Here is a 20307-nt window from a genome sequence, read left to right on the forward strand (position 1 = left end):
TAAGAACAAATGGGTTAAGCATAGGCTCAAAATTGGTTATCAATGGAAGATAAAAGGTAGGCTTATTTGGGTAAGTGAGCTATTTGAACAATGGCCTCAATCATATAACTGCATGTATACACAAAATAATGGACATATAGAATTAAACAAATCAAAGATTACAATCATAGGAAGAGAATAATGCACACAAGAATAAAAATAAATGGTTATATATGATGTAACCACACAATTAGGCTCAAATCTCACATGCTTGTGTTCTTAGATCAAAACATGATCCACAAAGTATATAATTCAAGCAAGTTCTCAAATTTTTTTTTTTTCAATTGGGGTGCCCTATAGATAAAATCCTTGGAAAATATCATGATGTTAACTAAGCTTAATATATACATATGTAAAATAAGAAAATGCAACCAAAAATCCTAAAAGACTTAAAAATGAAATGCAAAAGTGTTGGGATTAGAAACTTGTCACCCAAAAATGCCGAGTGGTCGGACGACCTCCCCACACTTAAAAGTTTACACCGTCCTTGGTGCACTCAAAGATGAGTAAAGGGGTACGGCGACTTTCCGAGTTGCTACCTTCAGCTGGTAGGTCAACCGATGCTACGTGTTCTTCCTTACGCTTCCATTTTTGCTTATGGTGTATCGATCATGAAAAACAAAATAAACACCGTAAAATGAGAAAATACAAAAGTAAGAAAGCGTGAATTGTTGGAATGAGGTGAATCACTAGAATTGAGCGAGTGAATTAGTGTGACATTGATGAAAAATAAGTATATGGGTTCTAAAATTGCACGCGGTTTAGAATACACACACACTAGTACAAAAAGTTATGTCACAATTACACAAAAGAAAACATGCACTTCACTCATTCTAGTGTGCTTGAGATATTTTAAAAGACTTGTAGGCTAAAACAACCCAACAAGTAGTGAAAAAGCATAAAAGCATTCAAGCAAAAATCAAGCAATTGTGAAATTGGATAATGCATGGACATTGATTGATGTGTAAGTAAATTTAGTGAACAAAATGGTATATGAAACTCACACAACAATCAATGACACATGTTGAAGTTGTTGCAACACCTAAGTGACATAGAGGTGAAACACATGGATGCTATGGAGCTTAGGAAAAAGAAGATAGAAGTGAAAATCAATCACATAGCAAGCATGGTCCACAAAGCTTAGAAATCTCAAAAATATGTCGCTAGGTAAGCTTTCGATCCAATCTCACAATTCCACAATCTCAATGCATAAAATAGGTGATGGTTACTTAGAACAAGCATCCTAAAAAAATGCATTGATAATATACAATTGCCTAACAATGGATGATGAATGCATGGTGGCCAAAATATGCAATTCAAAGAGTTAAGATGCATGAAGGCAATGTAACAAGTACTTGGTATTCAAAAGTGTTAAACATGAAAAATTCCAAACCAAGTAACCAAATACAACCTCAACAAAGGAATCCAACAATGACAATTAACAATAATGATGTTAAACTAACATCCTATTAGTAATAAGCAGCAGTAAATGGTAAACAAGATTAGTAATCCAACACTTATAATGGAAAACAAAAATTAAACTAACTAACTGACTAAAAGAAATGGTGTTATATTATGTTTGGTAGTGTTGAATGATGTTTGAAGGGTGGAAAGAAAAGAAGAGAAGAGAGAAGAAGGAAAGAAATGGAGAGAAGAGAAGAAAAGAAGGTGAGTGAAACAGGGCAATCCACGCATGTGCATCATGTGCGCATAAACGTGGATTGATGAAATGGAAGCGACGCGTACGCGTGCAATGTGCATACGCGTGCATGGCAAAGTAGAGAGTCGACGCGGACGCGCAACGTACGCGTTCGCGTGCCCTGGGGCACAAAGTTGGCACACTTCAGGCACAACTCTCGGGTGAATGTATGGAGGGGTGGAAAAACTCGATCCACGCATACGCGTAAATGGCGCGTCCCCGTGGATGGCCGAAATTGCTTGATTCATGCGTACGCGTGAAGTGCACGTGCGCGTGGGTGGTGCTCTGTTTTTCAAAATTTTTTTTCTATGTTTTTGCACCAAACCAAGCATTCCCAACCTCCAAACAACTACCGAAACATTACAAAACCTTATTTAACCTACTAGACTCCCAATTAAACTCAACTAATCAAACAAAACATGAAATTAAATCTAAATTACTAATATTTACAAAGAGGAAAAGAGAAAGGTGTTACCATGGTGGGGTGTCTCCCACCTAGCACTTTTGTTTATTGTCCTTATGTTGGACTTATAGGGAGCTCTTCATCAAGGTGGCTTGTGCTTGAATCCATCCTTGAACATCCACCAATGCTTGGACTTCCATTGTGCCTCATCATTCAAAGTTAATAACTCCAAGCTTTGATAGAGTTCTTCACAAACCATAGGCTCCCAAAGTTGATCTTCCTTGTGCGATCCGGGATCCCACACTTTGTTTTCACACCCATCCTTGAATTGATCATGGTGGTTTCCTCCGGGTGGCAAAAGAGATGAATTCTCATGGAAGTACAAAACTATCCTCCTAGACCCATCCAATTGAGCACTAGTCCAACCTTTACTCCTTGAAGGTTCAACCATAATGAGCTTAGACTTACAACGCCAACCACAAAACATTTTTCTTTTGCGCTTCATCCCACAAAGCATCCTAAGTTGGCCATCCGTTTCAAGCAAACCATATTCAAGTGGTATAACAAAGCTAATAGAAATGAATTTCACCCACTAAAATGAAGGAATAGATGGCAAACTAGGTAGAGAAGTGTCCAAGAGTCTTGACAAAGCGTATTCAATTCCCATCCTCCTTTTTCTAAGGATCTCCACCTCTTCACAAGATCTCTTAATTTCAATCCTTTGTTCGATAATTTTATCTAAACATTTTCCCTTACTCAAATCACAAATGGGAGGACAAGAGAGATTTACCTCCACATTGCTTTCCATCTCCTTGGGAGAAGGTTCTTCATGCTCAAAGGATTCTTCACCACTAAGACTTGATGCTTGATCTCCATCACCAAGGGAACTCAATTTTTGCTCTATTCCATCTGATTCTTCAGAAGGGATATGCCTTGGAGGTTGTGCACATTCCTCCTTAGCATCAAATTCAATCATCTTGGAGGAGTTTTCTTCAATCCTAGACTCCCAAGGTGGTTCCGCATCTCCTAAGTCTTCAACCACTTCTTCCTCTTGTTCAATAATCTCTAACTCCTCCTCTTGTTGCATTTCTTGCTTTAATTCCTCTTCTTCACCTTGGAGCTTTGATGAGCGGATAATTTATACGCTTTTTGGCATTATTTTTAGTAGAATCTAGTTACTTTTAGGGATGTTTTCATTAGTTTTTATGTTAAATTCACATTTCTGGACTTTACTATGAGTTTGTGTTTTTTTCTATGATTTCAGGTATTTTCTGGCTGAAATTGAGGGACTTGAGCAAAAATCAGATTCAGAGGTTGAAGAAGGACTGCTGATGCTGTTGGATTCTGACCTCCCTGCACTCAAAATAGATTTTCTAGAGCTACAGAACTCCACATGGCGCGCTTCCAATTGCGTTGGAAAGTATACATCCAGGGCTTTCCCGCAATATATAATAGTCCATACTTTGCCCAAGTTTAGACGACGCAAACTGGCGTTCAACGCCAGCTCTCTGCCCAATTCTGGCGTCCAGCGCCAGAAACAAGTTGTAAAGTGGAGTTCAACGCCCAAAATGGCACACAACCTGGCGTTCAACTCCAGAAAGAGCCTCTGCACGTGTAACATTCAAGCTCAGCCCAAGCACACACCAAGTGGGCCCCGGAAGTGGATTTATGCATCAATTATTTACCTCTGTAAACCCTAGTAGCTAGTTTATTATAAATAGGACCTTTTACTATTGTATTAGGGATTTTTGGATCATCTTCAGATCCTAAATTGTATTTCTGATCCTGTGATCCCATTTTGGGGGCTGGCCATTCGGCCATGCCTGAACCTTTCACTTATGTATTTTCAACGGTAGAGTTTCTACACTCCATAGATTAAGGTGTGGAGCTCTGCTGTTCCTCAAAGAATAATGCGAAGTACAACTATTTTTCTATTCAATTTAACTTATTCCGCTTCTAAGATATTCATTCGCACTTCAACCTGAATGTGATGAACGTGACAATCATCATCATTCCCCACGAACGCGTGCCTGACAACCACTTCCGTTCCACCTTAGATTGAATGAGTATCTCTTGGATCTCTTAATCAGAATCTTCGTGGTATAAGCTAGATTGATGGCGGCATTCATGAGAGTCCGGAAAGTCTAAACCTTGTCTGTGGTATTCCGAGTAGGACTATGGGATTGAATGACTGTGACGTACTTCAAACTCGCGAGTGCTGGGCGTAGTGACAGACGCAAAAGGATAGTAAATCCTATTCCAGTATGATCGAGAACCTCAGATGATTAGCCGTGCTGTGACAGAGCATTTGGACCATTTTCACAAGAGGATGGGATGTAGCCATTGACAACGGTGATGCCCTTACATAAAGCCAACCATGGAAAGGAGTAGGACTGATTGGATGAAGACAGCAGGAAAGCAGAGGTTCAGAGGAACGAAAGCATCTCTATGCGCTTATCTGAAATTCTCACCAATGATTTACATAAGTATTTCTATCCTTCTTTTATTATTTAACTTCGAAGCCTCCATAATTATTTTATATCCGCCTGACTGAGATTTACAATCTCCGTGGGATCGACCCTTACTCACGTAAGGTTTATTACTTGGACAACCCAGTGCACTTGCTGGTTAGTTGTATCGAAGTTGTGACAAATTATGAATTGAGATTAGAGCACCAAGTTTTTTGAGCCATTACCAGAGATCACAATTTCGTGTACCAAGTTTTTGGCGCCGTTGCCGGGGATTGTTCGAGTTTGAACAACTAACGGTTCATCTTGTTGCTCAGATTAGGTAATTTTCTTTTTGTTTTCTTTTCAAAAATTTTTCAAAAGTATTTCAAAAAATTTCTCACCTGTTTTCGAAAAAAAAAATTTAAAATAAAAATGTTTTCAAAAAAACATATTTTTCTTCAGAATTTTTAAGAATGAATTCTAGAGTTTCATGAAGCATGTTGAAGCCTAGCTGGCTGTAAAGCCTAGCTGGCTGTAAAGCCATGTCTAATTCTTTTGAATAGGGTATGTCAGGCGTGTCATGTCTGAGTTACATACTAAAGCTTGGCTGGCTATTAAGCCATGCCTAACCCTTTGATTGGAGCTTTAGACTAAAGAGCATAAGATTCCTGGAATTCATATTAAAAATTTTGGAAGCCTTATTTTTTTTTCTTTTTCAAAATGATTTTCGAAAAAAAATAAAAGAAAATACAAAAAAAAAATCATAAAATCATAAAAATCAAAAATATTTTTTGTGTTTCTTGTTTGAGTCTTGAGTCAGTTTTTAAGTTTGGTGTCAGTTGCATACTCATCTTGCATTTTTCGAAAATTGCATTCACGCATTGCATTCATCATGATCTTCAAGTTGTTCTTGATAAACCTTCTTGATTGATCTTCATATTTTAGTGTTTTGTGTTGTATGGTGTTTTTCATATGCATTCTTGAATCCATAGAGTCTAAACATGAAATATTTCTAAATTTGGTGTCTTGCATGTTTTCTTTGCATTAAAAATTTTCAAAAATAAGTTCTTGATGTTCATCTTGACATTCAAAGTGTTCTTGGTGTTCATCTTGACATTCAAAGCATTCTTGCATGCATTCATTGTTTTGATCCAAAATTTTCATGCATTGCATCATTTTCATGTTTCTCTCTCTCATCATAAAAATTCAAAAATAAAAAAAAATATCTTTCCCTTTTTCTCTCTCATAAATTCGAAAATTAGATTTGACTTTTTCAAAAATTTTTAAAATCAAGTTGTTTCTTATGAGTCAATTCAAATTTTCAATTTGAAAATCCTATCTTTTTCAAAATCTTTTTCAAAAACCAAATCTCTTTCATTTTTCTTAGTTATTTTCGAAAATTTTAAAAATATTTTTCAAAAATCTTTTTCTTATCTTTATCTCCTAATTTTCGAAAATAACATCATCAATTAATGTTTTGATTCAAAAATTTCAAGTTTGTTACTTGCTTGTTAAGAAAGATTCAAACTTTAAGTTCTAGAATCATATCTCATGATTTATTGTGAATCAAGTCATTAATTGTGATTTTAAAAATCAAATCTTTTTCAAAAGTAATTTCAATCATATCTTTTCAAAAATATCTTCTTATCTTATCTTTTTCAAAAATTTGATTTCAAAATATCTTTTCTAACTTCCTAACTTCTTATCTTTTCAAAATTTGTTTCAACTAACTAACTAACTTTTTGTTTGTTTCTTATCTTTTTCAAAACTACCTAACTAACTCTCTCTCTCTAATTTTCGAAAATATCTTCCCTCTTTTTCAAAATTTCTTTTCAATTAACTAATTATTTTAATTTTTGATTTTAATTTTCGAAAATTACTAACCTTTTTCAAAAACTATTTTCGAAAATCACTAACTCTTTTTCAAAAATTATTTTCGAAAATTCTCCTTCTCTCTCATCTCCTTCTATTTATTTATTCATCTATTAACACTTCATCTCACCCAAATTCGAACCCCCTCTTCCATCTGTGTTCGAATTTCTTTTTCTTCTTTTCTTCTACTCACACAGGGATCTCTATACTGTGGTAAAAAGGACCCCTATTATTATTATTTTTCTGTTCTCTCTTTTTCATATGAGCAGGAGCAAGGACAAGAATATTCTTGTTGAAGCAGATCCAGAACCTGAAAGGACTCTGAAGAGGAAACTAAGAGAAGCTAAATTACAACAATCCAGAGATAACCTTTCAGAAATTTTCGAACAGGAAGAGGAGATGGCAGCCGAAAATAATAATAATGCAAGGAGGATGCTTGGTGACTTTACTGCACCTAATTCCAATTTACATGGAAGAAGCATCTCCATTCCTGCCATTGGAGCAAACAATTTTGAGTTGAAACCTCAGCTAGTTTCTCTGATGCAGCAGAACTACAAGTTTCATGGACTTCCATCTGAAGATCCTTTTCAGTTCTTAACTGAATTCTTGCAGATCTGTGATACTATTAAGACTAATGAAGTAGATCCTGAAGTCTACAGGCTCATGCTTTTCCCTTTTGCTGTAAGAGACAGAGCTAGAGTGTGGTTGGACTCTCAACCCACAGACAGCCTAAACTCTTGGGATAAGCTGGTCACGGCTTTCTTAGCCAAGTTCTTTCCTTCTCAAAAGCTGAGCAAGCTTAGAGTGGATGTTCAAACCTTCAGATAGAAAGAAGGTGAATCCCTCTATGAAGCTTGGAAAAGATACAAGCAGCTGACCAAAAAGTGTCCTTCTGACATACTTTCAGAATGGACCATCCTGGATATATTCTATGATGGTTTATCTGAGCTATCAAAGATGTCATTGGATACTTCTGCAGGTGGATGCATTCACCTAAAGAAAATGCCTGCAGAAGCTCAAGAACTCATTGACATGGTTGCTAATAACCAGTTCATGTACACTTCTGAGAGGAATCCTGTGAGTAATGGGACGCCTATGAAGAAGGGAGTTCTTGAAATTGATACTCTGAATGCCATATTGGCTCAGAACAAAATATTGACTCAGCAAGTCAATATGATTTCTCGGAGTCTGAATGGAATGCAAGCTGCATCCAACAGTACTCAAGAGGCATCTTCTGAAGAAGAAGCTTATGATCCTGAGAACCCTGCAATAGCAGAGGTGAATTACTTAGGTGAACCTTATGGAAACACCTATAATCCATCATGGAGAAATCATCCAAATCTCTCATGGAAGGATCAACAAAAGCCTCAACAAGGCTTTAATAATGGTGGAAGATACAGGTTTAGAAATAGCAAGCCTTTTCCATCATCCACTCAGCAACAGACAGAGAACTCTGAACAAAATACCTCTAAATTAGCAAACTTAGTCTCTGATCTATCTAAGGCCACTGTAAGTTTCATGAATGAAACAAGGTCCTCCATTGGAAATTTGGAGGCACAAGTGGGCCAGCTGAGTAAAAGGATCACTGAAATCCCTCCTAGTACTCTCCCAAGCAATACAGAAGAGAATCCAAAAGGAGAATGCAAGGCCATTGAATTAATTACTATGGCCGAACCTGTAAGGGTGGGAGAGGACGTGAATCCCAGTGAGGAAGACCTCCTGGGACGCCCAGTGATCAATAAAGAGCTTCCCTCTGAGGAACCAAAAGAATCTGAGGCTCAACTAGAGACCATAGAGATTCCATTAAACCTCCTTATGCCATTCATGAGCTCTGATGAGTATTCCTCTTCTGAAGAGAATGAGGATGTCACTGAGGAGTAAATCACCAAGTACCTTGGTGCAATCATGAAGCTGAATGCCAAATTATTTGGCATTGAAACTTGGGAAGATGAACCTCCCTTGTTCACCAATGAACTAAGTGATCTGGATCAACTGACATTGCCTCAGAAGAAACAGGATCCTGGAAAGTTCTTAATACTTTGTACCATAGGCACCATGATCTTTAAGGCTCTGTGTGACCTTGGTTCAGGAATAAACCTCATGCCCCTCTCTGTAATAGAGAAACTGGGAATCTCTGGGGTGCAAGCTGCTAAAATCTCATTAGAGATGGCAGACAATTCAAGAAAACAGGCTTATGGACAAGTAGAGGACGTGTTAGTAAAGGTTGAAGGCCTTTACATCCCTGCTGATTTCATAGTCCTAGATACTGGGAAGGATGAGGATGAATCCATCATCCTAGGAAGACCTTTCCTAGCCACAGCAAGAGCTGTGATTGATGTGGACAGAGGAGAATTGATCCTTCAAATAAATGAGGACAACCTTGTGTTTACAACTCAAGGATCTCTCTCTGCATCCATGGAGAGGAAGCATAAAAAGCTTCTCTCAAAGCAGAGTCAAACAAAGCCCCCACAGTCAAACTCTGAGTTTGGTGTTGGGAGGCCACAACCAAACTCTAAGTTTGGTGTCAAACCCCCATATCCAAACTCTAAGTTTGGTGTTGGGAGGTCTCAACAAAGCTCTGCACATCTGTGAGGCTCCATGAGAGCCCGCTGTCAAGCTATTGACATTAAATAAGCGCTTATTGGGAGGCAACCCAATGTTTATTTATCTAATTTTCATTGTTTTTCATGTTTTATTAGGTTCATGATCATGTGGAGTCACAAAATAAATAAAAAAAAATTGAAAACAGAATCAAAAACAGCAGAAAAAAATCACACCCTGGAGGAAGACCCTACTGGCGTTTAAACGCCAGTAAGAAGCATGTTTTGGGCGTTCAACGCCAGAACAGAGCATGGTTCTGGCGCTGAACGCCAGAAATGAGCAGCATCTGGGCGTTTGAACGCCAGAAATGCACCCTGGAGAAGAGCTGGTGTTGAAGCCCAGAACAAGCATGGTTCTGGCGTTCAACGCCAGAAATGGGCAACAAATGGGCGTTCAACGCCCAGAACAAGCACCAATCTGGCGCTGAACGCCCAGAGTTGTGTGCAAGGGCATTTTACATGCCTAATTTGGTGCAAGGTTGTAAATCCTTGAACACCTCAGGATCTGTGGACCCCACAGGATCCCCACCTACCTCCACTCACTTCTTCTCACCCGTCTTTCACACAATCCCATAAACACTCTTCCCCAAAACCCTTCACCAATCACCTCAATCTCTCTTCCCCATCACCTCTTCACCACTCACATCCATCCACTCTTCCCCATAAACCTACCTCATAAACTCCACCTACCTTCAAAATTCAAAATCAATTTTCCACCCAAACCCACCCTAAATGGCCGAACTTACCCCCCCTCCCTTCCCTATATATAACCCTCCATTCTTCCTCATTTTCACACAACACAACCCACTTTTCTCTTTTTGGCCGAAACAAACCTCCCCCCTCCTCTCCATATTTTCTTCTTCTTCTTCATCTATTCTTTCTTCTCTTGCTCGAGGGCGAGCAAAATTCTAAGTTTGGTGTGGTAAAAGCATAAGCTTTTTGTTATTCCATTACCATTGATGGCACCCAAGACCGGAGAATCCTCTAGAAAAAGGAAAGGGAAGACAAAAGCTTCCACCTCCGAGTCATGGGAGATGGAAAGGTTCATCTCCAAAGCTCATCAAGACCACTTCTATGATGTTGTGGCCAAGAAGAAGGTGATCCCCGAGGTCCCTTTCAAACTCAAGAGAATTGAGTATCCGGAGATCCGACATAAAATCCAAAGAAGAGGTTGGGAAGTTCTAACAAACCCCTTCCAACAAGTCGGCATCCTAATGGTTCAAGAGTTCTATGCCAATGCATGGATCACTAGGAACCATGATCAAAGTAAGAACCCGAATCCAAAGAATTATGTTACAATGGTTCGGGGGAAATACTTAGATTTTAGTCCGGAGAATGTGAGGTTGGCGTTTAACTTGCCTATGACGCAAGGAGATGAGCGCCTCTACACTAGAAGGGTCAACTTTAATCAAAGGTTGGACCAAGTCCTCATGGACATATGTGTGGAAGGAGCTCAATGGAAGATTGACTCCAAAGGTAAGCCGGTTCAACTAAGAAGACTGGACCTCAAGCTTATGGCTAGAGGATGGTTGGAGTTCATCCAACGCTCCATCATCCCCACTAGCAACCGATCTGAAGTTACTGTGGATCGGGCCATCATGATCCATAGCATCATGATTGGAGAGTAAGTAGAAGTTCATGAAGTCATCTCCCTTGAACTCTACAAAATAGCTGAAAAGCCCTCCTCTGGGGCAAGGCTAGCTTTTCCTCATCTTATTTGCCATCCATGTTACTCAGCTGGAGCTTTCATAGAAGGAGACATTCACATTGAGGAAGAGAAGCCCATCACTAAGAAAAAGATGGAGCAAGCAAGAGAGCCCATTCATGGAGCTCAAGAGGCGCAGGAAGCTCATCACCATGAGATCCCGGAGATGCCTCAAATGCATTTTCCTCCACAAAACTATTGGGAGAAAATCAATACCTCCCTAGGAGAATTAAGTTCCAACATGGGACAACTAAGGGTGGAACATCAAGAGCACTCCATCATCCTTCATGAAATAAGAGAAGATCAAAAAGCAATGAGGGAGGAGCAACAAAGACAAGGAAGAGACATAGAAGAGCTCAAGGACATCATTGGTTCCTCAAGAAGGAAACGCCACCATCACTAAGGTGGACTCATTCCTTGTTCTTACATTCTCTGTTTTTCGTTTTCTCTATGTTAAAGTGCTTATCTATGTTTGTGTCTTCATTACATGATCATTAGTAGTTAGTAACTTTGTCTTAAAGTTATGAATGTCCTATGAATCCATCACCTCTCTTAAATGAAAAATGTTTTAATTCAAAAGAACAAGAAGTACATGAGTTTCGAATTTATCCTTGAACTTAGTTTAATTATATTGATGTGGTGACAATGCTTCTTGTTTTCTGAATGAATGCTTGAACAATGCATATGTCTTTTGAAGTTGTTGTTTAAGAATGTTAAATATGGTGGCTCTTGAAAGAATGATGACAAGGAGACATGTTATTTGGTAATCTGAAAAATCATAAAAATGATTATTGAAGCAAGAAAAAGCAGCAAAGAACAAAGCTTGCAAAAAAAAAAATAGAAAGAAAAAGCAAGCAGAAAAAGCCAAAGCTCTTAAAACCAAGAGGCAAGAGCAAAAAGCCAATAACCATTAAAACCAAAAGGCAAGGGCAAATAAAAAGGATCCCAAGGCTTTGAGCATCAGTGGATAGGAGAGCCTAAAGGAATAAAATCCTGGCCTAAGCGGCTAAACCAAGCTATCCCTAACCATGTGCTTGTGGCGTGTAGGTGTCAAGTGAAAACTTGAGACTGAGCGGTTAAAGTCAAGGTCCAAAGCAAAAAAAAAAGAGTGTGCTTAAGAACCCTGGACACCTCTAATTGGGGACTTTAGCAAAGCTGAGTCACAATCTGAAAAGGTTCACCCAATTATGTGTCTGTGGCATTTATGTATCTGGTGGTAATACTGGAAAACAACGTGCTTAGGGCCATGGCCAAGACTCATAAAATAGCTGTGTTCAAGAATCATCATACTGAACTAGGAAAATCAATAACACTATCTGAACTTTGATTTCCTATAGATGCCAATCATTCTGAACCTCAATGGATAAAGTGAGATGCCAAAACTATTCAAGAGGCAAAAAGCTACAAGTCCCGCTCATCTGATTGGAGTTATGTTTCATTGATAGTTTGGAATTTATAGTATATTCTCTTCTTTTTATCCTATTTGATTTTCAGTTGCTTGGGGACAAGCAACAATTTAAGTTTGGTGTTGTGATGAGCGGATAATTTATACGCTTTTTGGCATTGTTTTTAGTATGTTTTTAGTAGAATCTAGTTACTTTTAGGGATGTTTTCATTAGTTTTTATGTTAAATTCATATTTCTGGACTTTACTATGATTTTGTGGATTTTTCTGTGATTTCAGGTATTTTCTGGCTGAAATTGAAGGACTTGAGCAAAAATCAGATTCAGAGGTTGAAAAAGGACTGCTGATGCTGTTGGATTCTGACCTCCCTGCACTCAAAATGGATTTTCTGGAGGTACAGAACTCAAACTGGCGCGCGCTTCCAATTGCGTTGGAAAGTAGACATCCAGGGCTTTCCAGCAATATATAATAGTCCATACTTTGCCCAAGTTTAGACGACGCAAACTGGCGTTCAACGCCAGCTCTCTGCCCAATTCTGGCGTCCAGCGCCAGAAACAAGTTGCAAAGTGGAGTTCAACACCCAAAATGGCACACAACCTGGCGTTCAACTCCAGAAAGAGCCTCTACTCGTGTAACATTCAAGCTCAGCCCAAGCACACACCAAGTGGGCCCCGGAAGTGGATTTATGCATCAATTACTTACCTCTGTAAACCCTAGTAGCTAGTTTATTATAAATAGGACCTTTTACTATTGTATTAGGGATTTTTGGATCATCTTCGGATCCTGGATTGTATTTCTGATCCTGTGATCCCATTTTGGAGGCTGGCCATTCGGCCATGCCTGGACCTTTCACTTATGTATTTTCAACGGTAGAGTTTCTACACTCCATAGATTAAGGTATGGAGTGGTGCACGAAATTGTGTTCCATGTTCTTTGTACTTGTGTGAGATTAACAATATATAATTGTATTGAATCCTCATTGTGGCTCTATGTGTGGACACAACTCCGTTCAACTAACCAGCAAGTGCACTGGGTCGTCCAAGTAATACCTTACGTGAGTAAGGGTCGAATCCCACGGAGATTGTTGGTATGAAGCAAGCTATGGTCACCTTGTAAATCTCAGTCAGGCAGATATAAAGTGATAATGGAGTTTTCGAATATTATATAATAAAATAGGGATAGAGATACTTATGTAAATCGTTGGTAGGAATTTCAGATAAGCGAATGGAGATGCTTTTCGTTCCTCTGAACCTCTGCTTTCCTGCTATCTTCATCCAATCATTCTTACTCCTTTCCATGGCTGGCTTTATGCAAGGGCATCACCATTGTCAGTGGCTACATCCCCTCCTCTCAGTGAATAATATGCTCACGCACCCTGTCACGGCATGGCTATTCATCTGTCGGTTCTCGATCATGCTGGAATAGGATTCACCCTCCTTTTGCGTCTGTCACTAACGCCCAACAATCGCGAGTTTGAAGCTCGTCACAGTCATTCAATCATTGAATCCTACTCAGAATACCACAGACAAGGTTTAGACCTTCCGGATTCTCTTGAATGCCGCCATCATTCTAGCTTACGCCACGAAGATTCTGGTTAGGAGATCTAAGAGATACTCATTCTAGCTTAATTCATGTAGAACAGAAGTGTTTGTCAGGCACGCGTTCATAAGGGAGAAGGATGATGAGCGTCACACATAATCATCACCTTCATCACGTTCTTGGGTGCGAATGGATATCTTAGAAGCGAAATAAGAAGAATTGAATAGAAAACAGTAGTACTTTGCATTAATCTTTGAGGAACAGCAGAGCTCCACACCTCAATCTATGGAGTGTAGAAACTCTACCGTATGAAAATACATAAGTGAAGGTCCAGGCATGGCCGAGATGGCCAGCCCCCTAAAACGTGATCAAAGGATCATAAGGTAATCCAAAGATGATCCTAAGATCCTAAGATGATCAAAAGATGCCTAATACAATAGTAAGAGGTCCTATTTATAATAAACTAGTCACTAGGGTTTACATGAGTAAGTAATTGATGCATAAATCTACTTCCGGGGCCCACTTGGTGTGTGTTTGGGCTGAGCTTAAGTGTAGCACGTGCAGAGGCCATTTGTGGAGTTGAACGCCAGTTTCTGTGCCAGTTTGGGCGTTCAACTCTGGTTTTGGATCCTTTTCTGGCGCTGGACGCCAGATTTGGGCAGAAGGCTGGCGTTGAACGCCAGTTTACGTCGTCAATTCTTGGCCAAAGTATGGACTATTATATATTTCTGGAAAGCCCTGGATGTCTACGTTCCAACGCAATTAGAAGCGCGCCATTTCGAGTTCTGTAGCTCCGGAAAATCCACTTTGAGTGCAGGGAGGTCAGAATCCAACAGCATCAGCAGTCCTTTTTCAACCTCTGAATCTGATTTCTGCTCAAGTCCCTCAATTTCAGCCAGAAAATACCTGAAATCACAGAAAAACACACAAACTCATAGTAAAGTCCAGAAATGTGAATTTAACATAAAAACTAATGAAAACATCCCTAAAAGTAACTAGATCCTACTAAAAACATACTAAAAACAATGTCAAAAAGCGTATAAATTATCCGCTCATCACAACACCAAACTTAAATTGTTGTTTGTCCCCAAGCAACTGAAAATCAAATAGGATAAAAAGAAGAGAATATACTATAAATTCCAAACTATCAATGAAACATAGCTCCAATCATATGAGCGGGACTTATAGCTTTTTGCCTCTTGAATAGTTTTGGCATCTCACTTTATCCATTGAGGTTCAGAATGATTGGCATCTATAGGAACTTCATATTTCGAATAGTGTTATTGACTCTCCTAGTTCAGTATGATGATACTTGAACACAGCTTCTTTATGAGTCTTGGCCGTGGCCCTAAGCACTTTGTTTTCCAGTATTACCACCGGATACATAAATGCCACAGACACATAATTGGGTGAACCTTTTCAGATTGTGACTCAGCTTTGCTAGAGTCCCCAATTAGAGGTGTCCAGGGTTCTTAAGCACACTCTTCTTTTGCTTTGGACCTTGACTTTAACCGCTCAGTCTCAAGTTTTCACTTGACACTTACACGCCACAAGCACATGGTTAGGGACAGCTTGGTTTAGCCGCTTAGACCAGGATTTTATTCCTTTAGGCCCTCCTATCCACTGATGCTCAAAGCCTTGGGATCCTTTTTATTTGCCCTTGCCTTTTGGTTTTAAGGGTTATTGGCTTTTTCTGCTTGCTTTTTCTTTTTCTTTTTTTTTTTTCGCCTATTTTTTTCTTTTTTTTTTTTTTTCTACAAGCTTTGTTCTTTGCTGCTTTTTCTTGCTTCAAGAATCATTTTTATGATTTTTCAGATTATCAAATAACATGTCTCCTAGTCATCATTCTTTCAAGAGCCAACATATTTAACATTCTTAAACAACAACTTCAAAAGACATATGCACTGTTCAAGCATACATTCAGAAAACAAGAAGCATTGTCACCACATCAATATAATTAAACTAAGTTCAAGGATAAATTTGAAACTCATGTACTTCTTGTTCTTTTGAATTAAAACATTTTTCATTTAAGAGAGGTGATGGATTCATAGGACATTCATATCTTTAAGACAAAGTTACTAACTACTAATGATCATGTAATGAAGGCACAAACATAGATAAGCACATAATACAGAAAACGAAAAATAGAGAAAGCAAGAACAAGGAATGAATCCACCTTAGTGATGGTGGCGTTTCCTTTTTGAGGAACCAATGATGTCCTTGAGCTCTTCTATGTCTCTTCCTTGTCTTTGTTGCTCCTCTCTCATTGCTTTTTGATCTTCTCTTATTTCATGAAGCATGATGGAGTGCTCTTGATGTTCCACCCTTAGTTGTCCCATATTGGAACTCAATTCTCCTAGGGAGGTGTTGATTTGCTCCCAATAATTTTGTGGAGGAAAGTGCATTTGAGGCATCTCCGGGATCTCATGGAAATGAGCTTCTTGCGCCTCTTGAGCTCCATGATTGGGCTCTCTTGCTTGCTCCATCTTTTTCTTAGTGATGGGCTTGTCCTCTTTAATGAGGATATCTCCCTCTATATCAATTCCAGCTGAATTGCATAGGTGGCAAATGAGGTGAGGAAAGGCTAACCTTGCCATGGTGGAGGACTTGTCAGCCACCTTGTAGAGTTCTTGAGGTATAATCTCATGAACTTCCACCTCTTCTCCAATCATGATGCTATGGATCATGATGGCCCGGTCTATAGTGACTTCAGACCGGTTGCTAGTGGGAATGATTGAGCATTGAATAAACTCCAACCATCCTCTAGCTATAGGCTTGAGGTCCAATCTTCTTAGTTGAACCGGCTTGCCTTTGGAGTCAATCTTCCATTGAGCTCCTTCTACACATATGTCCATAAGGACTTGGTCCAACCTTTGATCAAAGTTGACTCTCCTTGTGTAGGGGCGTGCGTTCTCTTCCATGTATGGCAAGTTGAACGCCAACCTCACATTCTCCGGACTAAAATCTAAGTATTTCCCCCGAACCATTGTAACATAGTTCTTTGGATCCGGGTTCTTACTTTGATCATGGTTCTTGGTGATCCATGCATTGGCATAGAACTCTTGAACCATTAGGATGCCGACTTGTTGGATGGGATTTGTTAGAACTTCCCAACCTCTTCTTTGAATTTCATGTCGGATCTCCGGATACTCATTTCTTTTGAGTTTGAAAGGGACCTCAGGGATCACCTTCTTCTTGGCCACAACATCATAGAAGTGGTCTTGATGGGCTTTGGAGATGAATCTTTCCATCTCCCATGACTCGGATGTGGAAGCTTTTGTCTTCCCTTTCCCTCTTTTAGAGGATTCTCCGGTCTTAGATGCCATCAATGGTAATGGAAAAACAAAAAGCTATGCTTTTACCACACCAAACTTAGAATATTGCTCGCCCTCGAGCAATAAACAAAAGAATAGAAGGGGAAGAAGAAGAAATATGGAGAGGGAGAGAGAGATGTGGTTTCGGCCAAGAGGAGTGTAGAGGGGTGTGTTGTGTGAATTTGATGAAGAATGGGGGTCTTTATATAGGGAAGGGAAGGGGGGTATTGGTTCGGCCATATGGGTGGGTTTGGGTGGGAAATTGGTTTTGAATTTTGAAGGTAGGTGGAGTTTATGAGGTAGGTTTATTGGGAAGAGTGGGTGGATGTGAGTGGTGAAGGTTTAGTGGGGAAGAGAGATTGAAGTGATTGGTGAGGGGTTTTTAGGGAAGAGTGTTTATGGGATTGTGTGAAAGAGAGTGGTGAGAAGAAGTGAGTGGAGGTAGGTGGGGATCCTGTGGGGTCCACAGATCCTGAGTGGATCTTGTGGGGTCCACAGATCCTGAGTGGATCCTGTGGGGTCCACAGATCCTGAGGTTTTCAAGGATTTACATCCCTGCACCCCTTAGGCATGTAAAAATGCCTTTGTATCCAACTCTGGGCGTTCAGCGCCAGGTTGGTGGCCATTTTGGGCGTTCAACGCCCATTTGTGTGCCATTTCTGGCGTTGAACGCCAGAACCATGCCTGTTCTGGCGTTCAGCACCCAGAAGCTGCCCATTTTGGGCGTTCAGCGCCAGAACCATGCTCTGTTCTGGCGCTGAACGCCAGACAGATGCTCCTCCAGGGTGTGATTTTTCTTCTGCTGTTTTTGATTCCATTTTCAATTTTTATATTTATTTTGTGACTCCACATGATCATGAACCTAAGAAAACATGAAAAACAATAAAAATAAGAGTTAGATAAACATTGGGTTGCCTCCCAACAAGCGCTTCTTTAATGTCAATAGCTTGACAGTGGGCTCTCATGGAGCCTCACAGATGTGCAGAGCTTTGTTGAGACTCTCCAACACCAAACTTAGAGTTTGGATATGGGAGTTCAACACCAAACTTAGAGTTTGGTTGTGGCCTCCCAACACCAAACTTAGAGTTTGACTGTGGGGGCTCTGGTTGACTCTGCTTGGAGAGAAGCTTTTTCTGCTTCCTCTCCATTGTTGCAGAGGGAGATCCTTGAGTTTTGAATACAAGGGAGTTCTCATTCCATTGAAGGACTATTTCACCTCTGTCAACATCAATCACAGCTCTTGCTGTGGCCAGGAAAGGTCTTCCTAGGATGATGGATTCATCCTCTTCCTTTCCAGTATCCAGGACTATGAAATCAGCAGGGATGTAAAGGCCCTCAACCTTTACTAAAACGTCCTCTACTTGTCCATAAGCCTATTTTCTTGAGCTGTCTGCCATCTCTAGTGAGATTTTAGCAGCTTGCACCCCATAGATTCCCAGTTTCTCTATTACAGAGAGGGGCATGAGGTTTATCCCTGAACCAAGGTCACACAGAGCCTTGAAGATCATGGTGCCTATGATACAAGGGATTATGAACTTTCCAGGATCCTGTCTCTTCTGAGGCAATGTCAGTTGATCCAGATCACTTAGTTCATTGATGAACAAGGGAGGTTCAACTTCCCAAGCATCAATGCCAAATAATTTGGCATTCAGCTTCATGATTGCACCAAGAAACTTGGCAGTTTGCTCTTCAGTAACATCCTCATTCTCTTCAGAAGAGGAATACTCATCAGAGCTCATGAAGGGAATAAGGAGGTTCAATGGGATCTCTATAGTCTCTAGATGAGCCTCAGAGTCCTTTGATTCCCCAGAGGGAAGCTCCTTGTTGATCACTGGACGTCCCAGGAGGTCTTCCTCCTTGGGATTCACGTCCTCTCCTCTCCTCTCAGGTTCGGCCATGGCACTTATGTCAATGGCCTTGCACTCTCCTTTTGGGTTCTCTTCTGTATTGCTTGGGAGAGTACTAGGAGGGATTTCAGTGATCTTTTTACTCAGCTGGCCCACTTGTGCTTCCAGATTTCTAATGGAAGATCTTGTTTCATTCATGAAACTTACAGTGGCCTTGGATAGATCAGAGACTAGATTTGCTAAATTAGAAGCATTTTGTTCAGAGTTCTTTGTCTGTTGCTGAGTTGATGATGGAAAAGGCTTGCTATTGCTAAACCTGTTTCTTCCACCATTGTTAAAGCCTTGTTGAGGCTTCTGATCCTTCCATGAGAAATTTGGATGATTTCTCCATGTTGAGTTATAGGTGTTTCCATAAGGTTCACCTAAGTAATTTACCTCTGCTATTGCAGGGTTCTCAGGATCATAGGCTTCTTCTTCAGAAGATGCCTCTTGAGTACTGTTGGATGCAGTTTGCATTCCATGCAGACTCTGAGAGATCATATTGACTTGCTGAGTCAATATTTTATTCTGAGCCAATATGGCATTCAGAGTATCAACTTCAAGAACTCCCTTCTTCATAGGCGTCCCATTACTCACAGGATTCCTTTTAGAAGTGTACATGAACTGGTTATTAGCAACCATGTCAATGAGTTCTTGAGCTTCTGCAGGCGTTTTCTTTAGGTGAATGGATCCACCTGCAGAGGTGTCCAGTGACATCTTTGATAGCTCAGATAAACCATCATAGAATATATCCAGGATGGTCCATTATGAAAGCATGTCAGAAGGACACTTTTTGGTCAACTGTTTGTATCTTTCCCAAGCTTCATAGAGAGATTCACCTTCTTTCTGTCTGAAGGTTTGAACATCAGCTCTAAGCTTGCTCAGCTTTTGAGGAGGAAAGTACTTGGCTAAGAAAGCCGTGACCAGCTTATCCCAAGAGCTCAGGCTGTCTTTAGGTTGAGAATCCAACCATAATCTAGCTCTGTCTCTTACAGCAAAAGGGAAAAGCATGAGCCTGTAGACTTCAGGATCTACTCCATTAGTCTTAACAGTATCACATATCTGCAAGAATTCAGTTAAGAACTGAAAAGGATCTTCAGATGGAAGTCCATGAAACTTGCAGTTCTGCTGCATCAGAGAAACTAATTGAGGTTTCAGCTCAAAGTTGTTTGCTCCAATGGCAGGAATGGAGATGCTTCTTCCATGTAAATTGGAATTAGGTGCAGTAAAGTCACCAAGCATCCTCCTTTCATTATTATTATTTTCGGCTGCCATCTCCTTTTCTTGTTCGAAAATTTCTGAAAGGTTATCTCTGGATTGTTGTATTTTAGCTTCTCTTAATTTTCTCTTCAGAGTCCTTTCAGGTTTTGGATCTGCTTCCACAAAAATGCTCTTA

General features: G+C 39.9%; 1 non-coding gene across 1 annotated transcript; it reads left to right on the plus strand.

The window, feature by feature from the left end:
• The first annotated feature begins 19682 nt into the window (after positions 1-19682).
• On the plus strand, positions 19683-19790 carry LOC148553343 (small nucleolar RNA R71). The gene has a single exon (XR_015893815.1). It is a non-coding gene; the product is annotated as a small nucleolar RNA R71 (small nucleolar RNA).
• Positions 19791-20307: the final 517 nt, after the last annotated feature.

Source organism: Arachis ipaensis, chromosome B7 (assembly GCF_059453495.1).
Source record: "Arachis ipaensis isolate K30076 ecotype BB chromosome B7, ASM5945349v1, whole genome shotgun sequence".
Lineage (NCBI taxonomy): Eukaryota > Viridiplantae > Streptophyta > Magnoliopsida > Fabales > Fabaceae > Arachis > Arachis ipaensis.